The sequence below is a fragment of the Dermochelys coriacea genome, chromosome 3 (genome assembly GCF_009764565.3).
Source record: "Dermochelys coriacea isolate rDerCor1 chromosome 3, rDerCor1.pri.v4, whole genome shotgun sequence".
Classification (NCBI taxonomy): domain Eukaryota; kingdom Metazoa; phylum Chordata; order Testudines; family Dermochelyidae; genus Dermochelys; species Dermochelys coriacea.
Genome location: NC_050070.1, coordinates 119,492,731 through 119,514,345, shown reverse-complemented (window position 1 = coordinate 119,514,345; position 21,615 = coordinate 119,492,731). Strand labels below are relative to the sequence as shown.

At 41.7% G+C, this 21,615-nt stretch overlaps 1 long non-coding RNA gene across 1 annotated transcript; it reads left to right on the top strand.

Annotated features, from left to right (window-relative positions):
* The first annotated feature begins 20,437 nt into the window (after positions 1-20,437).
* LOC119852468 lies at positions 20,438-21,210 on the top strand. Its single transcript, XR_005291663.2, has 3 exons — positions 20,438-20,558; positions 20,675-20,748; positions 21,063-21,210. It is a non-coding gene; the product is annotated as an uncharacterized LOC119852468 (long non-coding RNA).
* Positions 21,211-21,615: the final 405 nt, after the last annotated feature.

The following is a 21,615-nucleotide window of genomic DNA, read 5'->3' as shown; positions in this document are numbered from 1 at the left end:
ACAAATCAAGACTTTTAAAATACCTCACCAGGTATACTTTGCACAAAACATACCATAATCAGATGGCAGTGGTGAATATGAAGGTTCCAGGGTGCTACTTTGAAGTACATGTCACACATGGGTATTTAGATGGGTAACTAGTTATATGAACATTCACTACCAGTAACTGAATCTAATATGTATAAAAATCAATGTGGACCTTTGACTTCTACCCCCAAAATCTGGCCCTTTTGGATCAAGGAGTCTCAAGCCACCAGTAAAACCACAAAACAGAACTCTTGATGAATAGAGAGACAAGGTGGGTGAGGTACAATCTTTGTCTGGACTAACAATAAAGATTGTACCTCACCCACATTGTCTCTCTCGTATCCTGGGACTGACATGGCTATAACAGTATTGCAAACAACTCTTGATGAATGACAGGCACAGAACTAGCCAAGAAGATCTATCTGGTGTCCACTACAGTGACTGGATTAGGAGACTCCCTCCCACCACATATACTTGATGCTGATGCGGACCCAATGATGAAAGCAAGTTTCTTCTCATGGCAGGCTTACCTTATTTCCCACAGGGTCAAAGAAAAGAACTTCAAATAGCCCCTGTGTTCACATTCAGGCCCTAAGGTAGTCAGAACACAACAGATGGACTAAGGTAGGGCATTGGCCTATACTAAAACTTAGTGTTACATCCACCTTACTGTTCAAGTCATGTGACTCTCCTCCCTGTCCTGATTTTTAAGTACATTTCCTTGTTCCGTATGCTTTGTTAATATATGTAATTTATCTCTTATTTCACTCTACCCTTGTGGTTGCACTGCTAAGAAAGACATGGAAATTGTCAGATGGATTAGGAATGTCATCCAGCTATATGAAATGAAACTTTTCAGTACACTACTGAAATATGCAGGCAAGATGATGCATGATTGACTTACAGAATACTAACTAACACTAACAGTGAGGGCCTAGACCTAACGAATTTTTACAGAACATCAAAAGCTTGATATGAAACAATTTTTCACACATAACCGTTGCGTGTCTATGCTGTCGCATAATACTAAAAATACTAACAGAGACTGGAGAATTTATCTGTAAATGAACTAAAGCAAAGCACAGTATAGGGCATTTTTTTCACTGTTGAGGAACAAAATTGCGGTACTGGATCAGACCAATAGTCCATCTAGTCCAGCATCCTGTCTGACAGTGTCCAGGGTCAGCTGCTTCATGGGACGATGCATTAAACCCTGAAGTGGGCAATGCTAAAAGAACCTAACCATAGGGGACTCTTCAACCTAACAATTCAGAGATTGGCTTATGTCGGGAAGCATTTAAGTTTGTCTGTCTTATGTAATGTAACTGGATGTTAATACATGTGGCATACGTATAGCTCTTCTTAAAAACCTACTAGGTTTTTGGCTTCAGAAATATCTTGTGGCATTGAATTCTTCAGGCTAATCATGCATTGGTCATTGAAAATGTTTCTTTTTATCACTTTTTTAAAGCCAACAGGAAATTTTCCTGAGTAAGGCATGCTAAATAGGACCTATACGCTTATAAATATAATCTATCGCAACTACAGAAGAAAACTACTTTTTTTGTTGAAATAAACAGTACTAATACAAGCTATGAAAATTAGATAGTTACATAGCTAACATTAAATGGATGTGAATAGTTGTGAAACTTTAATGTAAAAAATAAAACAATAAATTTAATTATCAAGCTGAATTTTTTTTATTTAACACTTCTCATTATAGATGCTACAATTATAAGACTTACGAGACTGGACATAAAATTTATTTAACAGTTACACTTTAACATAATGTATGCATATTGCTCAATGTGTTTATTTACCCTGAAGAAAACTAACCTTTTTCACATGGTAAAATCCATATCTGATGCAGATAGACATAACTAATTGCTATCACTAAAATGCATCAAAGATTTTTGAAAAAGTCTATAAGATGCTCAGCTCCAATAACCATTGCACACCATTTACACTAATTGTAAATAAGAATAGCTGTTGTACCATTTTACAGTTGAACCAATATTATCTGATGGCAAACCAGATAGAGTTAAGCTAAAATATGTCCCACTTATCTGCACACACTTGTGAAATGGCAAAATAACAAGAATATGGAATTCTGTTGTGATTATCACCTTACACTCTTTACCTGCATTTTCCTCCATAAATGCTAAGGTTCTAATCCTACAAACACTTACTCACCTGTGTAACTTTAACTATGTGAGTAGCCCAATTGAAGCTAATCTGGGGATGCAGCGAGATGGGGCACCGGAACAGGGGTGGACCAGGGGGCCATGGCCCCCCTACTTTTAACCGGCTATAAGAGCGAGCAACAGGGGGAAGGAGCAGAAAGGAGTGAGTGGATGGGGAACATACACTACTGTCACAGCTTAGATCCTCTCTCTTGCACATGTGCATGTGCGCGCACACATTCACACACACGGAGGTAGGAGGAAGACATCTAGTTCAAACAAAAGAAATGGATTCACAAGCACAAACCACTTAGGTTTAGTCTCTACAATAGCTAATATAGATTGTGGCAATACTTGGTTAGTTAAAATGAATAAGCAAAATCTCATGTCCATGGTGAAATCGTCCCCCTTATCCTGACCATTGTAGACCAGGTAAATGGGCCAGAGTGATATAAAAAGGCCCTAAAAGCCCTGGTTCTAGCCATGGGAGGATTCCTTGGAACAGGCACTTCTGAAGTCAGCTGCTCTCTGAAGACTCCCCTGCAAGCCTTGGTGTAAGGAGTGTGTTGTGGTGGAGGGACACACTGGAGGTGAAGCTGCAGTGTGGAACACAGTTGAGTTTTTAGGCAGCACTGTGGCCCATTTGGCAGCCCTTGGGTTACCTAATTTACCTCAGGGGCTAATCAAGCCCTTGGAGTAGCCCAGGATTTGGACAGTACAAAGATAGCTGAAACCGCTATAGCCCACTTTCACCCTGGGCTTCGAATTCTGTGGTGTGCCTCTTGGAGGCACAGTGCCAAATCTTGTCCCTGGAGAATGCGTCTCCTGTCTTAGAACCAAGGCTGCCATGCCAAAGAGTCAGGGAAAAGAAAAGGGGGGGCAAATTGGAGAAGTATCCTCTACCAGGTGTCTTGTCATACTTCTATTTTTCTTCTCCATGAGGTCCCTAAGCAATATTTTCTAAGGTTACTCTTAAGGCCATGTCTACACTATGCATGAAAGTTGATCTAAACTATGCAATTTGAGTTATGTTAATAGGGTCCACACTACGCAATGCCGATGGGAGAGCGTCTTGCGTTGACTCCCCTTACTCTTCTCGATCCAGTGAAGTACAGGAGTCAATGGGAGAGTGAGTGATCGAAGGTCGATTTAGTAGGTCTTCACTAGACTCGCTAAATCAACTGCCAATGTATAGATCGCTGCAGTGTCGATTCTCCGGTAAGCGTAGGCAAGCACAATACTTCCTCGCTGATATTTCCTCAGATGTACCATCCAAGGATATTTCAGTGTCTTGTCATATGCCCACCATATGTTTCCAAAACCATTCATGAATGTATTCAGTGCTGTGAGCAAACATTTTTGCTTCCTGATTTTCTTGTACAATTCTATAACTCTACCAGGTATCCTTGAGCCCCTCTTCAGATCTTATTTCCAAATCAGCAGCCACTCAAAGGGCTTTCTGTTCTTTATTGTAGCCTAGCAGCCATGTTTCTGCATGTTAACAAACCTGGTTAAAGGTATCAACCTGAATCGAGTTGTCTGACTATAAAGAGACAGGGCTCATATTCTTATTATTCCCTTTTAACTTTACTCAGTGTAAATTATAAATTATAGACAAGACAGATGTTTCAACCAGGCAAAGTACTAACAAGCTTCAACAGGACTTTATTTTCAAAGTGGAAACCTCTTTACCAAGCTGCTGCTGCACCTTCTGTATAGCTTTCTCCCAGCCTCTCAACTCCTCCCCACTCCTTCCTGTTTCCCGTCCTTTCAGATTCCCAACAGCCAGTGCTCCCAATTCTAATAATTACAAGCAACATCTAAACACCACAACAGACTAAAGTCCTGTCACATTAATCAGGAGTGTAAAACTATCTGCAGCTATATCAAACTGTGGCTGTGATCTTACAAGGTCTTGCAAGCTAACCTAGTTAAGGTAATTTTTACATAGACAGGAGAACTCCAATGACAGGCTAGTGAGCCAGCAGGATGTGGTGCTGGTGATCATGGTCAACATCCAGTTAAATTCCAATGTGGGTGCATTCGAGTGTGATATAGATCCCCAGATTCCCTGTAACTTCATGTTTTACCATAGTGTTGGGCTGTTAAGTAGGTGCTGCATTTCAGTGGTGGGTGAATAAATATTGTGTATATGCTGTAGTGTATAAAGTATATTATTAAATCAGCTTGATATTGTAAATCCAGCATCAAAGAAAGTAAAATTGGCATTGCCAGGGGAGTTTAAATTCTGGGGTTTAGGTTTAATACAACAGAAAGTGGGTTTTTTGTGGGTGGGGGGGGATGGTATATGTGTAAAATGAGAGAACTGTATATATAAACACATGAAAAATTACTCTTCTGTCATAAGTGTCTTCAAGGAATTATTCCATTTTTTTTCTCATGAATGAGTATAATCATCCCAAGATGTCATCTTGTATGTTCAGCACGTAACTTTTTTTTCTCCTTCCTTTTTCAGTATTGAAATGGCAGCTAAGGAAAATAACAAAACCAAGCATCTTTTTTTAAGCTCTTTGTAAGTTGTGATTCTCTGTCTGTTGGCTCACATTTTCTGGGGTAGGCAGCTCCTATTGCCTGGCTTCTCTCTTCGTGTCATCTTTCAAAATACCTCCTATTCAGAATCAGACTGGATGAAGAAAAGAAGTACTTGTGGCACCTTAGAGACTAACAAATTTATTTGAGCATCCGATGAAGTGAGCTGTAGCTCACGAAAGCTTATGCTCAAATAAATTTGTTAGTTTCTAAGGTGCCACAAGTACTCCTTTTCTTTTTGCGGATACAGACAAACATGGCTGCTACTCTGAAGACTGGATGAACACTCCCCTTCCTACACAACCATGTGAATTTTTAATGTTTGGCATTAAGATGAAACCATCATCTCTCTCTGTCATCTGGGCGATGGGCCATCAATTAAATTCTCCTTTGTCCAGATGTAAAATAGCTAATGGCTGCAGCTTCTCTCTATAATAGAGCCATTAGTGATAATCTGCCCCTCTCTGCCAACCAGTTTATTCATATGGGAATAGATGAATTGGCAGTAATATGCCATATAAACCTGGTTGTAGAGTTCCTTGAAATCAGCGAATGTCCCTCAAAATGAAAACGCTTGCTCTACAATACCTCTGTCTGATATGTTATGTAATTATATACCGATGTAGCTGTATTTAGATATGCAAACACTTTTTTGCGTTCCAGTATTTGAATCTACACCCCTGATTTATGCGCCGACATAATGGATAAAAAAAATGCTTTCAGTTTGGTAATGTGCATTTGCTCCACATTGATTGTGTTCAGCACTGATATCCAAAACCCTAAATTATCTTCAGTGCCTGCTAGTTTGCAGACACAACAGATACTGCAGGTGAGTTTTGAATATGCCTACCTGACTGCAGCACAATTAGTATTTTACTTTTTATATAGCATATTTCCTCTCAAGTGTACTTGGTTCTGTGGTATTGAGTGACTTCTGCATTTCCTAATAATTGTAAAACAAAAGGGGAAAGCCAAACACAGGTATCTAGTGAGCAGTGATAAATTTTTCAGAGTTGTACATGTAAAATGTCCTGTATTCAATGGCTGAGTCAGGTAAACTATTTGACAAGTTTAATAAGTTCCGTAACTCATTCAGTAAAAGGACAGTGACCCAGAGAAATGAATCTCTGTTTTATTTCCTGGGGTTGAAGGGTATTGATGTACATCTGACTGTTATCAGATCTGAGTTTTTGAATGTATGGGAAGTATACTAGCACAGTATACATAATTTCTGAACAGTTAGGTAAGACGTAGAGAGTGAAGTCACCTGGAGAGAGGATGCATTTCTTGCATATGTAATGTGCAATGTAATGTGCACTTAAATGTATGCTGATTAAAAACATGCCATCCAAAAAGCATTTTTGTGCTATAAAAAATACAACCTAGAGCACTCTTAAGGGTGTGCGTTCACATGCATACATGTGTTGGATTTTCAAAAGCATTCTTGAGTGGATACAACTCTTTCCCCCCCCCATTGAAATCACTGTCATGACCCCCACCTGCCATTAACAGGAGCAGAATTGGAGCAATGCTGAATGTATCTGAAATCCCATTCTTCGTGTGTGTACACCTTTTATTTGTACACACATTTTCTTTTAATTGTAATATGCACATACAAGCTTTTAGGTATGTGTACTGTACACACCTGCACACTTGTGTTCTGTAGGTTTTTCTTGTCTGGCTCCTTCTCTGCTGAATGTTTCTAATTTGGGACAATTCTGTCCTTCTGCTGCCGGTTTTCCAATCTGGTGTGATCCAAATTCAATAACCACCTATTGTGCCATTCATGATGAATATCAGCTTAATCTTAGTAGAATTTGGGGCTTTGCCTGACAAGATGATTAGTGCAATATTTAAACAACAACTAGGGTCTTAATTCACTAACAATATATGGTCCATCCAATACATGACTGCTGTTTTTATTTCATGAATGCCCACATGGACTCTGATATGAAATGTACAGGAAATGGGCAGTCAGTACATGGGTTCACTCAATTGTGTTACAAATAAATCACTTCTAGGTATGTACTATGGTATGTATAAAATCCACAAAGAGCAGAATGAGAAATTTTGTCCCAAATGAAAAACTAATCTATTGAATTGACAATAGAGAGCAGATTATGGATGGAAACCAGCTGAGGTTCTCCTGGCTTATAGTTACGAAGAGGAGCATTCAGCTGTGCTCTGTATACACTGCCCATTCTGGTCTCTCTGAACTTCTGCTCATTCCAAGACTCATCCATAAGTATGGACAGAAGAGGAGACGGGGCCAACCAAGAAAAACCTTCATTTGAAAGCCCAGACCCCAGTGCAGGCACCAGGAGAAGAGGCTGGACTATGATTTGAAAAGTTGAGAAGGAATTGAATGAGGTTTAGGAAAACACTTTCAATGATGGCAGGTTATTGCACAACTGCGGGGTCTCTTGCACCTTCTGCAACCGGTAGTACTGCCCATTGCTGGGGACAGGATACTGGACTAGATGGATAACTGACCTGGTCCAGTACGGCAATGTCTATGTTTAAATCTTCATTGAATTTGAATAGCTACAATACATCTAATTAGAGAAGAAGGCATGAAGATGGGTGTATATAGTGTTCTGCTGAATGAAAATCCCACTCTCCCTCTTCTATTTGTGTCCTGCATCCCAGGATAGTGACTGAATAGATTAGGTTTCAGTTGTAGTGTGTGCCTTTTTTTGTCTTATGTCTGTAGTGTGATAAAGCAACTAGTAGCATTTAGTAACTCTCTGCGCCAGTAGTTCCATCTTGGGGGACTGAAATTGATGTAATTCATCATGGCAGGTGAATATGCAAGCTGTGCCTTTTGCCCTATCACACAACGCAGCAGAAGCAGCAATAGACAGTGAGTCAGAAATGCTGGGGTTTTTTTCCTTCTTCTGAAATGGCAACATCATATGTCAGCATAGCTAGAATATCTAGGTACAATAGCTCCGCTCTCTAACCAAACTGGGTACTGCCATAGGGTGATGGAAGTTGCTGTTTTATTGCTGCATCAACTGTGATGCATTTAGATTGCTATGAGTGGTAATGTGCAGTTTACTTATATTTTATGGCTTTTTTCAAAACAACAGTTTCTTTGACTATGTTCTAAATTTGCCTAGAGATCCTTGCACTGCCAGTTTGATCTTCTCCATGAAGAAAACATTCACTTATTTAATATTTATATGGTGGAAGTGCTTTAAAGTTTCAACCAGGATCAGACTCTGTTGGGGCAGGTCGTGTACAAACTGAGGTGAGCTATGGGTGTATATAATTATATTTCATAATAGATCAGAGGTTGGTTTGTTGTTCACTGTGGGTTAACCTTCTGACAGGGCATAGACTGGGGAATTGGCCTTTGCTTTCAGAATAAAGCATAGCTGAAGAAAAGACTCCTCAACCCCAGCTGGAATATCAAGCTGATGCATATCTTGATGAGTGGTGGCTGTTATGGGAGGAGTAGTAGATGCAGCCTGTTCTATTTAAATACCCCCTTTTTGGGAGGCAGGGGTTAGCCAGAGAATCCATGCAATATGCAGATCAATGGTTACAATGCTGTCACGCTGCCAGACAGTGCACAAACAATCCTCCTCTGCTCCTTTAGAGAGCCCTCATGAAATCAAGTTCCAAAGCACACAAGGGAGAGAGTCCTCTTGTGTGGCTACCCAATTTCCTGGTTTCCCCTTCCCACAGTAAGAACAAGGAGCTCTTTCTTCATTGTGTTCTTCACCTTGTAATCCTATAGAAGTGGGATGGGAAAGGATGTCACACCTAGTGTTCACGGATCACTTATTTAATTCAGTTTTTATTTGTAATCTTTATACAACATCCGGAATGCTGGATGGCCACAAAAAAAATAGACAGGTTCAATATAAAAGTACTTAAAGTAACTGGAATTACTCTCTAGCTGCTTCTGTTTTCAGCTTCTGGATCCCTGGCAGTAATTTTCCCTGGACTTATGATGCAATGTCACATGCCACCCACAACCCCTGCTTTGCTGGGGACCTTGGAGTTATGTGGCAAGGCCCAAAAGTGACCGGGTCCATTCCTGGTGTGAGATGGTCATAAAGAGTGGAAAGACACTGATTCAGCACTAGAATTGTGCAAACAATTGATTTTTTTCATGTCACTGACAGTTCCAAAACATCAACAACAACAAAATCATTTGGGGTTAAAACGAAACCGTTTGTTTCAATGTTGAGCTTTTTAAAGTTTAAACAAAATTGAGGGACATTTCAAAACAAAGATGTTTTGAATCAAAATGTTTTGTTTAAAAATGTTGAAATCAAACATTGCAAATTGGGGGGAACATTTAAGGGTTTTTTTTTTAATAGAAACAGTTTGGCAAAATCAGTATAAACATGTGAGATGTTTCGGTTGACCAGACTCTGCATTTTTATTTATTTATTTATTTGCCAAAAAATTTGGTCATAAAATCTTATTCTGCATTATTCAGCACCTCTCATAAGCAGTTTTCATAGAATCATAGAATATCAGGGTTGGAAAGGACCTCAGGAGGTCATCTAGTCCAACCCCCTGCTCAAAGCAGGACTAATCCCCAACTAAATCATCCCAGCCAGGGCTTTGTCAAGCCTGACCTTAAAAACTTCGAAGGAAGGAGATTCCACCACCTCCCTAGGTAACGCATTCCAGTGTTTCACCACCCTCCTAGTGAAAAAGTTTTTCCTAATATCCAACCTAAACCTCCCCCACTGCAACTTGAGACCATTACTCCTTGTTCTGTCATCTGATACCACTGAGAACAGTCTAGATCCATCCTCTTTGGAACCCCCTTTCAGGCAGCTGAAAGCAGCTATCAAATCCCCCCTCATTCTTCTCTTCTGCAGACTAAACAATCCCAGTTCCCTCATCCTCTCCTCGTAAGTCATGTGTTCCAGTCCCCTAATCATTTTTCAGAGTAGCAGCCGTGTTCGTCTGTATTCTCAAAAAGAAAAGGAGTACTTGTGGCACCTTAGAGACTAACAAATTTATTAGAGCATAAGCTTTCGTGAGCTACAGCTCACTTCATCGGATGCATCCGATGAAGTGAGCTGTAGCTCACGAAAGCTTATGCTCTAATAAATTTGTTAGTCTCTAAGGTGCCACAAGTACTCCTTTTCTTTTTGTTAATCATTTTTGTTGCCCTCCACTGGACTCTTTCCAATTTTTCCACATCCTTCTTGTAGTGTGGGGCCCAAAACTGGACACAGTACTCCAGATGAGGCCTCACCAATGTCAAATAGAGGGGAACGATCATGTCCCTCGATCTGCTGGCAATGCCCCTACTTATACATCCCAAAATGCCATTGGCCTTCTTGGCAACAAGGGCACACTGTTGACTCATATCCAGCTTCTCATCCACTGTAAGCCCTAGGTTCTTTTCTGCAGAACTGCTGCCTAGCCATTTGGTCCCTAGTCTGTAGCGGTGCATGGGATTCTTCCGTCCTAAGTGCAGGACTCTGCACTTGTCCTTGTTGAACCTCATCAGATTTCTTTTGGCCCAATCCTCTCATTTGTCTAGGGCCCTCTGTATCCTATCCCTACCCTCCAGCATATCTACCTCTCCTCCCAGTTTAGTGTCGTCTGCAAACTTGCTGAGGGTGCAATCCACACCATCCTCCAGATCATTTATGAAGATATTGAACAAAACCAGCCCGAGAACCGGCCCTTGGGGCACTCCACTTGATATCGGCTGCCAATTAGACATGGAGCCATTTATCACTACCTGTTGAGCCCGACAATCTAGCCAACTTTCTATCCACCTTATAGTCCATTCATCCAGCTCATACTTCTTTAACTTGCTGGCAAGAATACTGTGGGAGACCGTGTCAAAAGCTTTGCTAAAGTCAAGGAACAACACATCCACTGCTTTCCCCTCATCCACAGAGCCACTTATCTCATCATAGAAGGCAATTAGATTAGTCAGGCATGATTTGCCTTTGGTGAATCCATGCTGACTGTTCCTGATCACTTTCCTCTCCTCTAAGTGCTTCAGAATTGATTCCTTGAGGACCTGCTCCATGATTTTTCCAGGGACTGAGGTGAGGCTGACTGGCCTGTAGTTCCCAGGATCCTCCTCCTTCCCTTTTTTAAAGATGGGCACTACATTAGCCTTTTTCCAGTCGTCCGGGACTTCCCCCGATCGCCATGAGTTTTCAAAGATAATGGCCAATGGCTCTGCAATCACATCCGCCAACTCCTTTAGCACTCTCGGATGCAGTGCATCCGGCCCCATGGACTTGTGCTCGTCCAGCTTTTCTAAATAGTCCCGAACCACTTCTTTCTCCACAGAGGGCTGGTCACCTCCTCCCCATTCTGTGCTGCCCAGTGCAGCAGTCTGGGAGCTGACCTTGTTCATGAAGACAGGCAAAAAAAAGCATTGAGTACATTAGCTTTTTCCACATTCTCTGTCACTAGGTTGCCTCCCTCATTCAGTAAGGGGCCCACACTTTCCTTGACTTTCTTCTTGTTGCTAACATACCTGAAGAAACCCTTCTTGTTTCTCTTAACATCTCTTGCTAGCTGCAACTCCAGGTGTGATTTGGCCTTCCTGATTTCACTCCCGCATGCCCAAGCAATATCTTTATACTCTTCCCTGGTCATTTGTCCAATCTTCTACAATAGGATCCTAGGGAGCCATGATCAGATTTCACAACTCTCCTCCCTTGGCACAACAGCTTTTAAACTGTGAATTTTAAGCTGTCTACATTACGTTTACTGTGTTTGTTACTTCCTTACGTGGTCCTTGTCACCCTAGTGTCCAAGTGCCTCAAGAAACAAATGAGTTTATCCTGATGTAAGCAGAGTCAGGATGAGCTCTACCCTGACATCTGGAGGCAAGTCCTGGTGGGTTGTGAAAAAGAACTTCAGGGGCTGATCTCATTTGGATAGGCACACCCACCCTGCCTAGATGGTCACTTTGGCTGCTGTAGGAGCACCAGTTTCTCTGTTATTGGGGCAGGAATAAACTGTTGTTATCCTGATTATGTGAATCAAGGACAGTGGAACTATACTCGGCCTTTTGTTATGCTGGAGGGACCATCAACTAAGCAGCACTCACTAGGCAAGGGTCATGGGTTCCAAAACCCAGTGAGGAGAGAGAGGCTGGGGACAGGTATTAATACTTGGTGGCATGGGCCCCCTGGTGAGGGCCTTACATGCTAATTGCAGTTCCTTCTCTCTCTACTGTGGAATATCAGAGCTAATTTTGATTCTGTTAGGAGTCTAGTTACAGGCTGCTGAGCTGAATTTCCTTTGGGCTAATGGTGCACCAGCACTGAGGCTCCCTTACTACAAGCTGAAATCACAAAAGAGCTAAACTTACTAAGAGCTGAATTCACTGAGTGTTGTGTAGTGGGGGAGCCTGAAGATATATGGCGGAGCAGTTTGCAGGACAGTGAGCAGAGCAGAGCGGCTGGTGGAGCACAGCAGTTTATGGGACGGCGAGCAGAGCAGTTTGCAGGACGGCTGGCAGAGCAGACCATTGCAGGACGGCGAGCAGAGCAGAGTGGCTGGTGGAGCAGAGCAGTTTGTCGGATGCCTGGAGCAGCTCATGGGGGCGGATGGCAGAGCGGAGCCCCATGGAGAGGTGGGGCAATCACTTTGGACCACATAAGGTGTCCCTTAACCCCTTTCCCCCCCCATCTCCACCCAGGTTGGGAGGTAAAACTCTGCAGATAAACTTCCAAACTCTGGGGCTGCTCTGACTAGGGACAGACTTTTGGGTCGTTGGACTTTTGGGACTTTGGGTGATTTTGGGTTGTTGGACTCAAGAACCAAAGGGAAACAACATGCTCCAATTTGCTTGGGGTGGGTTTTTGCTCATGGGTTGTGTTATGAATCCTGTTGGTGGTGTTTCCCCAACATAATGCCACATTGTTTTTCTCTGTTATTAAAAGGCTTTTTGCTACACTCAGACTATGTGCTTGCAAGAGGGGAAGTATTGCCTCTTGGAGGCGCCCAACGGGGGTGGTATATATTTGTCCCAGGTCACTGGGTGGGGGCTCGAGCCGGTTTTGCATTGTGTTATTGGAATGGAACCCCTAGATACTAAACCCGGCCCTTGTTGCTGCCAACTCTGACGGGCAGAAGGGTTACACTTACAACAGCCCTGTGAGAGAGAACCCTCTGTAACAGATGGGCAACTGAATAAATGGTGCATAGGGACTAAGACCTGAATGCACAAAAGGCACTAGATGTGCAAGTCCCCAGTTTTAGGCACCTAAGTCCTGGTTTCAGCACCACTGTGAGGCACAAAATGCCACTCCAAACCCTGTGGGCACCTAAACTTGCTCAGCACCTAAGTTTTTTGCAGTAAAAATTCCCTAAATGCCTGTGTTCCTTCCTCTGAGTGTGTGCACTGTTGCCTCCCTCTAGGTGTCGGGACATCTATTTCCTGCCTAAGCCCCTGAGTGATTCACAAGCCAAGGGAGATAGGCATTTGGTCACCTAAGTCATGTGTGGGGCCTGATCTGGGAGGCCTGCTCAGAACCTACTTATTTGATAAGGCCTGTAAGGAGAGTTCACACACAACAGTGGGTGGGGGAGAAGAGATGTAAGGTTTCCTTAAATCTCTCCTGTTCAAGTTGTTCCACTGTGGATAAATAATCAGTCATTGAAGCACAGGGACACTGGATCCTGGGTCTCCTGCATCAGAGGAGAGTGCTCTAACTACCAGGAGAGAGGGGGGAAGGCAGGAAGAGAGAGAGAGAGTGAGTATGTCTCTCTCTCTCTCTCTCTCTCACCAGAAACAGACATCCTTCAACTTGGCCTCTCCCTCTGGCTAGCTTAGGTGGCTCCTACTCAGCTAGCATGCTGGGTTTTGTGAATCATAGTCTAAAGTGCCTGTCTCTTCCCAGTCTTTGTATAGAAGCGTAAATGCCTAACTCAGTCTGTGTGTATGGAACAGTGATTTTCCCAGGCACCTACAAGTGAGGTGTTTTGACGCCAGAGTTCCTGAGTCCCCCTCCACTCCAGTACCCAATATTCTGAAGGCTGGTTCTGGGTGGTGGGATGTGTCTGTGGATAGTGTTATGCAGTTTTAGGGGCCCTTTCACCTAATTCCAATATTTGGCCCTATTTACCTGACTCTGCACTGGTGCTGATCACGCCCATTCCCATGGAAATCAGTGGGACTTGTGTCTGCTCAGCACCTTTGCAAGTCAGGCCTCTTGTGTTTGGAACAAATCAGAAACGGTTAGGCCATGAAAGGTTTGTGACTTTGAGAATGTTTCTTGAATTCTTGTTAAGGAACATCAAAATAACTCAAATCCCTTTGCAAACGTTCAGACTTAACAAAATCTTTTATGTGGCGCTGTATCCATGGGCAAGTGTGTGCACATGTTAACAGGGCTAATGAGCATAGCAGTCAACATAAATAAAATAAAAAAGAACTTCTTATCACAGTTGGGCTACATTTTTATTCTCCAGAATTCAAAGTTTTGTTTTAAATTCTGCACATCACAGCCATACTAAATATCCCCTTAGACAAGATACAAAGCTGCTGAGTAAGCCCCCTGAAAATCAGGGATGCTTTTTCATAAGACTAACATGCATAATTTATATCTGCATACAATTAGCCTGTTTACATTTATACATTTTCTGTTTCCTTTTATGTGAAATATTCCACAGGATACTTGGTAATGCATTCAGAGTAGCCTTTTTTAAAATAAAGGCTGCAGGACCAAACAATTTATAAAACCTAACACCTAATAAATACTTGATATGAATAAAAAAAGTGTTTGCTTACGTGTTAGCAGCATTTTTACATTTAAGATTGTTTTGCTTTTTCCTGGTTTTTAAGCTCTCAAGCAATAGTTTATGAATCTTTATATGTTTATTTGATATATTTAAATTGTGTCTGAATTTAGTGGCAGATTGATGGTCCTCCCTCTGTAGAATAGATATAGCAATACAAGCTCACTCCGCTACATCAATACTCACCCGGAAGGATCGCGCCTTTTTTAATATTGTAAACTCGGTGGATGGACTTTCTTTTGGCCTGCTAACAAACTGGATTTGAACTGATCAGCTAGAGGTACAAATGCCACGTAGCTTTTTGATTGATAATGATATCTCTGCAATACGAAGCTCACCTACATTACGCTCTTCCCAATAATAAAACAACCAGACGTTAATAGTTTTCTGTGGTACCATTTCAGTTAGTATCTGATTTTAAAAAAGTTTAAAGCAGAATATAAAGAATATTTCATCTGGTCTTAAAATCTCTGAATTGATCATTATAATTATCTACTTTGAACTCCTACAGGTATAGTCTGTAGACTTTTATCAAGTGATTTGCATCAAACCTATAACTTCTGGAGCATAAGATATGCAGCGGTGGTAAAAATACATTACTCTGTAATAGTCTAAAATGCCTATGTTTTAGCAATGGCAACTGAATGTGCCTGTCTCTCTGAGATAACTTTTTGTACCTGGCGTAACCAACTATTGGAATTGACCTGAACAAAATAGTTAGCTAATGAAAACATGCTTTGTCTAGCACACAATACATCAATTTTACTACTCACTCACTGACTGTCAAAAGCTAAGCGTCACTTTCGGTACCCTTCTTCCAAGGCACTAGGTTGGCTCCTCAACAACATTTTCTGTCTGAGTGAAATCCACCTTGTTGCTATTACAAGGTAATGCATTTTTAATGCGCTAAATATCTCACCTTCTAAATACACAGATTAGTGCATAGACATTTTGGCCCTTTTTCATATTAAGGGTATATTTGTTAAATAGTTTATAAAGGGCTAATCAATGGCTAATCAATTGTTATGTGCCATTAAAGAGTAGGAGATTGCTTATCATGACTCATAGGCAAGTGTAACACGTTGTACTGGTGCACTTATTATAGTGGGGTTGGTATGCTCTCAAACCGGAATTAATTCAGTGTTAAACAGGCCAGGCTAGATGATCACCTGCTTATCATCTATTATTAAGGTTTCCTGACATGCCCCATTATAAGATCCTGTTTTCAGCTGCCTATAATTTTTGAAAAATGTTAACCATTTGGGATGAAATTTTACATGCCAGGAGTCTGCCTCAGGCTGAATATTCAGCTGTTTCCAAGAATGAGGTTTGGAAAAAATAAATTGTTTTGCCCATTTAAAAAAAATAATCTTAACGTTTTATTTGAAATGCACTAGTATCCCCATACTTTAGAGCAAGAACTTGAAACTTGGCAGGGAGTGTTCTTTGTGTCAGGGATATACCTTTTGCCATCCCTGTAAAAACATACCCACATTTATCCAAGTTATAAGTATTTGAAAAATCAGTTTACACATATTCAGTAGAGACTTGCTAGAGATACACAGCTAAAATCTCCAGAGTCTGTGCTCAGTGAATGCTTGAGCCTCTCCCAGCTCTTAGTGTGCTGACCAGACTGTATGTACCTCATCCTCACAGAGCAACTGCATATGTCCCAGGTCATGGACTTTGTTTTTAAAGGCTGCTCCCCAGTTTGGGGCCAGGAATTGAAACTGAGAGCAGGGAGCCTGTCTTTCCAATGCTGTCGGCAAGCCCTCTCCCTGTCCTCTTCCACACTCCACAGGCTGGTGCCCAGGCAGTGCAGAGGAGAAAGCTGCCTGACTCTACTCCACAGGGAACAAGCCAGACCAGGGGAGAGGGTAAGAAGCAGACTGGCACTGGCTGGGCAAAGAGATTGGGACAAGGAGACGGGCAGGGTGTGGGGAGGGAGACTGGGCCTGGGAGGCAGTTGAGGGAAAGAGAGAGAGATTAGGCAAGGAACCAGCAGGGGAAACTGGGACTAGCTGGGCAAGGAGACTTAGTGTGGGGAGGGAGAAACAAACAGCCAAGGAAGAGTGTGAGATTGGGACTCTGACCAAGTCTAGTAGAGGAGACTAGGACTGGCTGGGAAAGGAGACTAAAACTGGGATCAGAAACCTGAGGAGAGGAGAAAGGACTGAGCAGGCAAGGAGAATAGGAATGGGACAAAGAACCATGGCTGTAGCATGCATTGATTAACACTATATGCTATTTATAAATGTATCCTTGGTATCAATTGTTGCCAATACTTCTTATTTTTTAAAGATAGTTCTGGGATTACTGCATGAAGCAGTAGCAACATCTGTAAGTGCATCCGATGAAGTGAGCTGTAGCTCACGAAAGCTTATGCTCTAATAAATTTGTTAGTCTCTAAGGTGCCACAAGTACTCCTTTTCTTTTTGCGAATACAGACTAACACGGTTGCTACTCTGAAACCTGAAATATAAATGTTATGCTTTCTACCCACTGAGATGGACTAGAAATCTGTGTTTTGCTCTGAGTAGAAAAACGTTATTAGTATAAGTGTGAAAAAGACTAGATTTTCATGTTGTAATACTGCTTAATAACGGAAATACACATTTAATGCCTTTGCACACTAGGCCTCATGGAGAGTACAGAATTAGTTAAAAAGTATGTCCTCATTACTTGCTGTTTACTATGACACTCATGACTCAGGAGGACCTCTATGCTTTTTACCACAAGTACCATGAATGTAGTGGAATTGATATAATTAAATATTTGCTAAAAGACTTTAGTATTTTTGGATTGGTTTTAGTCCCTGATTTGCAATTGTGTTACTTCAATTTTCTGCTGGGCTAGCTCCATTGAGATCAACGTCGTGATACCACTGAAAACTGGAGTAATGCAACTGTGCATCAGGCCCATAATGTTTTATTATTATTGTTGTTTATTATTATTATTGGAGCAACCTCAGAGCCCTAGTTCTGAACCAGAACCCCACTGTGCTAGCCACTGTACAAATGGAGAACAAAAGGACAGTCCCTGACCAAAAGAGTTTGAAGACCAAGACAAGACACAACAGACGGAGGTAGACAGACAAATGGGGGAGTACAAGGAAATAGTGAGACAGTACTGGTCATCTTGGAAGACAGTGGTCTCAGCACACAGCAGCCTAACCATTGCCATGCTTCATGGTAGAGGAGAGTTTTTGGGAGGGTTTTGAAGGAGGAGGACAAGTGAGTTTGGTGAAGCAGCATGGGAGAAAACACAAAGTTGCTTGTTTTGGAAACTTAACACATGGGTGATGGAGGTGGACATCCATGGAACGTGGGCTCTTGTATGACAGTTAGTGGACCAGCAACTGCCCCTTTTAGCACACTCTGATATTGAGGTCCCAGATCATTAGCTCTTCAAGCCTGGTCTTTTTTTATCCAATTCCCTTCTGCTCCCATCTTCCCTTAAGATTAGGGATTTTCTGACCCTTACACCATGTCCAAATGAATGATGAAGACTAAGAGTTGGGATTTGGGGGCAGTGGGATGAAATTAAATTGCTAAAACTGATATTATCTTCCACTAACTCCACAGCAGTTCTTCTGAGAAGTGCAACTGTAACAACTTCATAAAACACATTTGGGAAGCAAACAATTGATTTCTTTTCTATTTCTTTAGTCACTGTATTTATTATATGGGGACGTCACTGATGATACAGTTTGCCTCAGTACACAGGGTCCACCTACCCCCTAAACAATAAGGGATGCAGTTTAAGAGGCCCCCAATCCAGCTGTTGAAGAGTGACTCCTGTGCCACGCTGCACCACAAAATGGTGTGTACAGGGACAGCACTATGCAATAACTAGTGCAGTTGGCAGGATCTAGAACCTCTTAAATGTAACCTAAGAATACAACCCCGCTCCTCCCACCCTGGGTCCTCTTCTTGCTCCAGCTCTATGACTCAGGTCTTGAGAGTCACTGTCAGCTCCTCTTTCATGCGGATCATAGGTTGCAGTTCATAACTCCCGGGAGGCTCTGTGTCACATGTTCAATCACCTGAGCTGGGGGGACTCAGTGGGATAACTCAGTTGAGGCCAAGTCCAGCTCCATTAAAGGCTACATCAGCAGGGGGTTGTTTCTTTCTCAACCCTGCAAGGTCTCAGAATCCCCAGTGGAGGAGGGAAGATGCAATGAATCATGCATAGGAAATAAAAATAAGCTGCCAAGTTGTGCAACAAGACTATAAACACGCCAAACCCCAACACTTTATGTTACAAGCACACACTCCGGCGGAAACCCATGAACGTTTCAGATGCATTCCACATCTAAGAACTGAATGTCAGATGCCTGTTAGTATGTGTGCAACCAGTGAAAAAGACCAGCCAATGCAGCTATGTGGAAGTCAGAACTGATGGAGGAAAGATGAGGAAGAGTTTGCTTCATCCTTAAGCCTGTTAAGTTATATACAACTATAAAATTGTATCTAACTGTATACAGTGTGTCTGTGCTCCATTTATGGAACAATTTCCTAAATATGTTTAGAATTGGATGTTTTGATGCAGAATAAAAAATTAGTCAGCACTATCAAAAATATACTGAGGAAGAACAAAGCGAACAAAAAAATAAATAAATCCCAGGACAGATTCATCCCTGGCGTGATTCTAAATAATTAAAGAGAGGTATCAGATCCAAATTTTGACGTAGCATATTTGTCGTCAGTTTGCAAATTCAGGTCATATTTTTGGTTTGTTTTTTTATTTTTAACAAGAACAGTTTTCTCAATGTCGTTTATTCTGGGGTAAGATCAATGCCAGCCACTCAATAATAATAATAATTAATGTTGTGACTTATTTTTATATGAAGGATGCAGTCAGAATCTGAGCCCTCTTACTGTTATGTGTATCAGACTATAGGCAAGGCCCTTTCCTCATACAACCTGCCATTTTACTGAAGGCAAGACTCAAGTGTGTAACAAACAATAGGAGGGAAGAGATGAGGGATGGAGAGGCCATACTTACAGGATGGGGGACTCTATTCTGGGAAGAAGTGACTCTGAAATAGATTTAGGAGTGGTGGTGGATAATGAGCTGAACATGACCTCCCAGTGTGACTCTGTGGCCAGAAGAGCTAATGCAATCCTAGGATGCATAAACAGGGAAATCTTCAGTAGGAGTAGACAGGCTGTTTTACCTCTGTATTTGTCTCTGGTGGACCTGCTGCTGGAATACTGTGTCCGGTTCTGGTACTCACAGTTCAAGAAGGATGCTGATCAATTGGAGAGGGTTCAAAGATGAGACCATGAGAATGATAGAAGGAGTAGAAAACATGCCTCACACCGATAGACTCAAGGAACTCAATCTGTTTAGTTTAGCAAAGATAAGATTAAGGGGTGACTGGATTACAGTCTATAAGTACCTATCTGGGGTACAAATATTTAATAATAGGTCTACAGTCTAGCAGAGACAGGTATAAACACGGTCCAATGGCTGGAAGTTGAAACTAGACACGTTCAGACTGGAAATGAGGCATAATTTTTTACAGCAAGGGAATAACTTTTCAATGGTTGTGGTAGATTCTCCATCACTGACCATTTTAAAATCAAGATTGGATTTTTTTTTCTAAAAAATATGCTCTATGAATTATTTTGGGGAAGTTCTATGGCTTGTTCTATACAAGAGGTCAGACTAGATGATCACAATAGACCTTTTGGACTTAGACTCTGTGAAAGCAGACTTAGAAAGGCTGAGGATTCGGATCCTGTTTTGGTAAGGAAATAGATTTCAGTTGCATTCTTCCAAGAAATTATGATCACTGAAGAAAATGACTGATAAGTTGCTGGTATCTTTGAAAAACCTGGTGCACCTGAAGTATCAAAGGTGGCTCATCCTCCCCTCTTCACTTCATCTGTCCTCTCTCTGACTTTTCCTCCCATAGACCAGTGACAGTATGACAATCAGAGGCAAGCAGGAGGTGCAGTAGGCAGATGGGGGCTTGGATTGTGACATCATAGGAAAATCACCCTTTCAACATCTCCTGGTGTCCCATGCCATCAGGTAAGTGGATGATTCATTGGTGAGGGGACAATGCACAGTCCATATGGATAAGGCTGATTATATGTGACTTCTCAACAGTATCCTCAGAAAGAGTTGACGATTATTGTTTCAAATAGTTCCAAATGAAAGAATAGTTCATTTGATCTGCTCTACTGATACCGAAGAGAAGACAATATGGCACTGTAACCAGGTATGTGGCGGAGGGGAAGGGGCAGGGTGAGGGTGATCTGGATCTTATCCCTTGGTGCAAAACTGCACTGGCAGGACTAGATTTTTTTTTTAAGCTGAGATAAAACTAGACAGAACCTTTTTAAAAAACATTTTGGGAGACTTTCTGTATTGGTAAAGCTAGAAGGTATGTAGAAAATCACTGCTAAAATGTTCAGTGATTCTAACAGCCTAAGAACAGGCTTTATGAATTATTTGAGCTGTGAGAATTTTTAGTGTGTGTGAGTTTCAATTTTTTTTCCCTTCACTTTCTATTCATATGGGCATTACCCACAGAGTTTCATCTTGAGTCAGATGCCATGCCACGGAGCCAAATCGGATACTACATTGCTGGTGGGCATGTGATGCTTCACAAAATTTCATAGGATCCTGAAGGCCTACTTATGTGATCAGTTTATCTCAAAGATTTTGTTAAAAATATAAAATAAACTCAAAAAACCCTCAGCCTTGAAAGACTCATGTCTGGCCAGATCACAAGAAATGTTGCTTGTTAAGGGTTACTGAAATGTTTACGTGGCTCAAAACAGATTAAGGTGAAACTACAGTAGACCTGTGCCAATTGGGAAAATCCTCAGCTGTCTGGCCCCTTTTGTACCACTAGCCAGAAGCCTGCCCAATGTATGTAGCATGCTAGGGGGAGCCAGATTAAAGGATTAAGAAATCAACTATGGAGGTTAATGGGATTTCTTAATGTGTTAAAGGCTAAAATATCCTGGTCTTTTTAAATAAATCAATTCTTTAAATTCTGAAATTCAACCATGGAGAGCAATCTGTTTACACTGAGAGATCTTGAGTCCTTCAAGGTATCTGGTAAGACCTCCCCTGCACT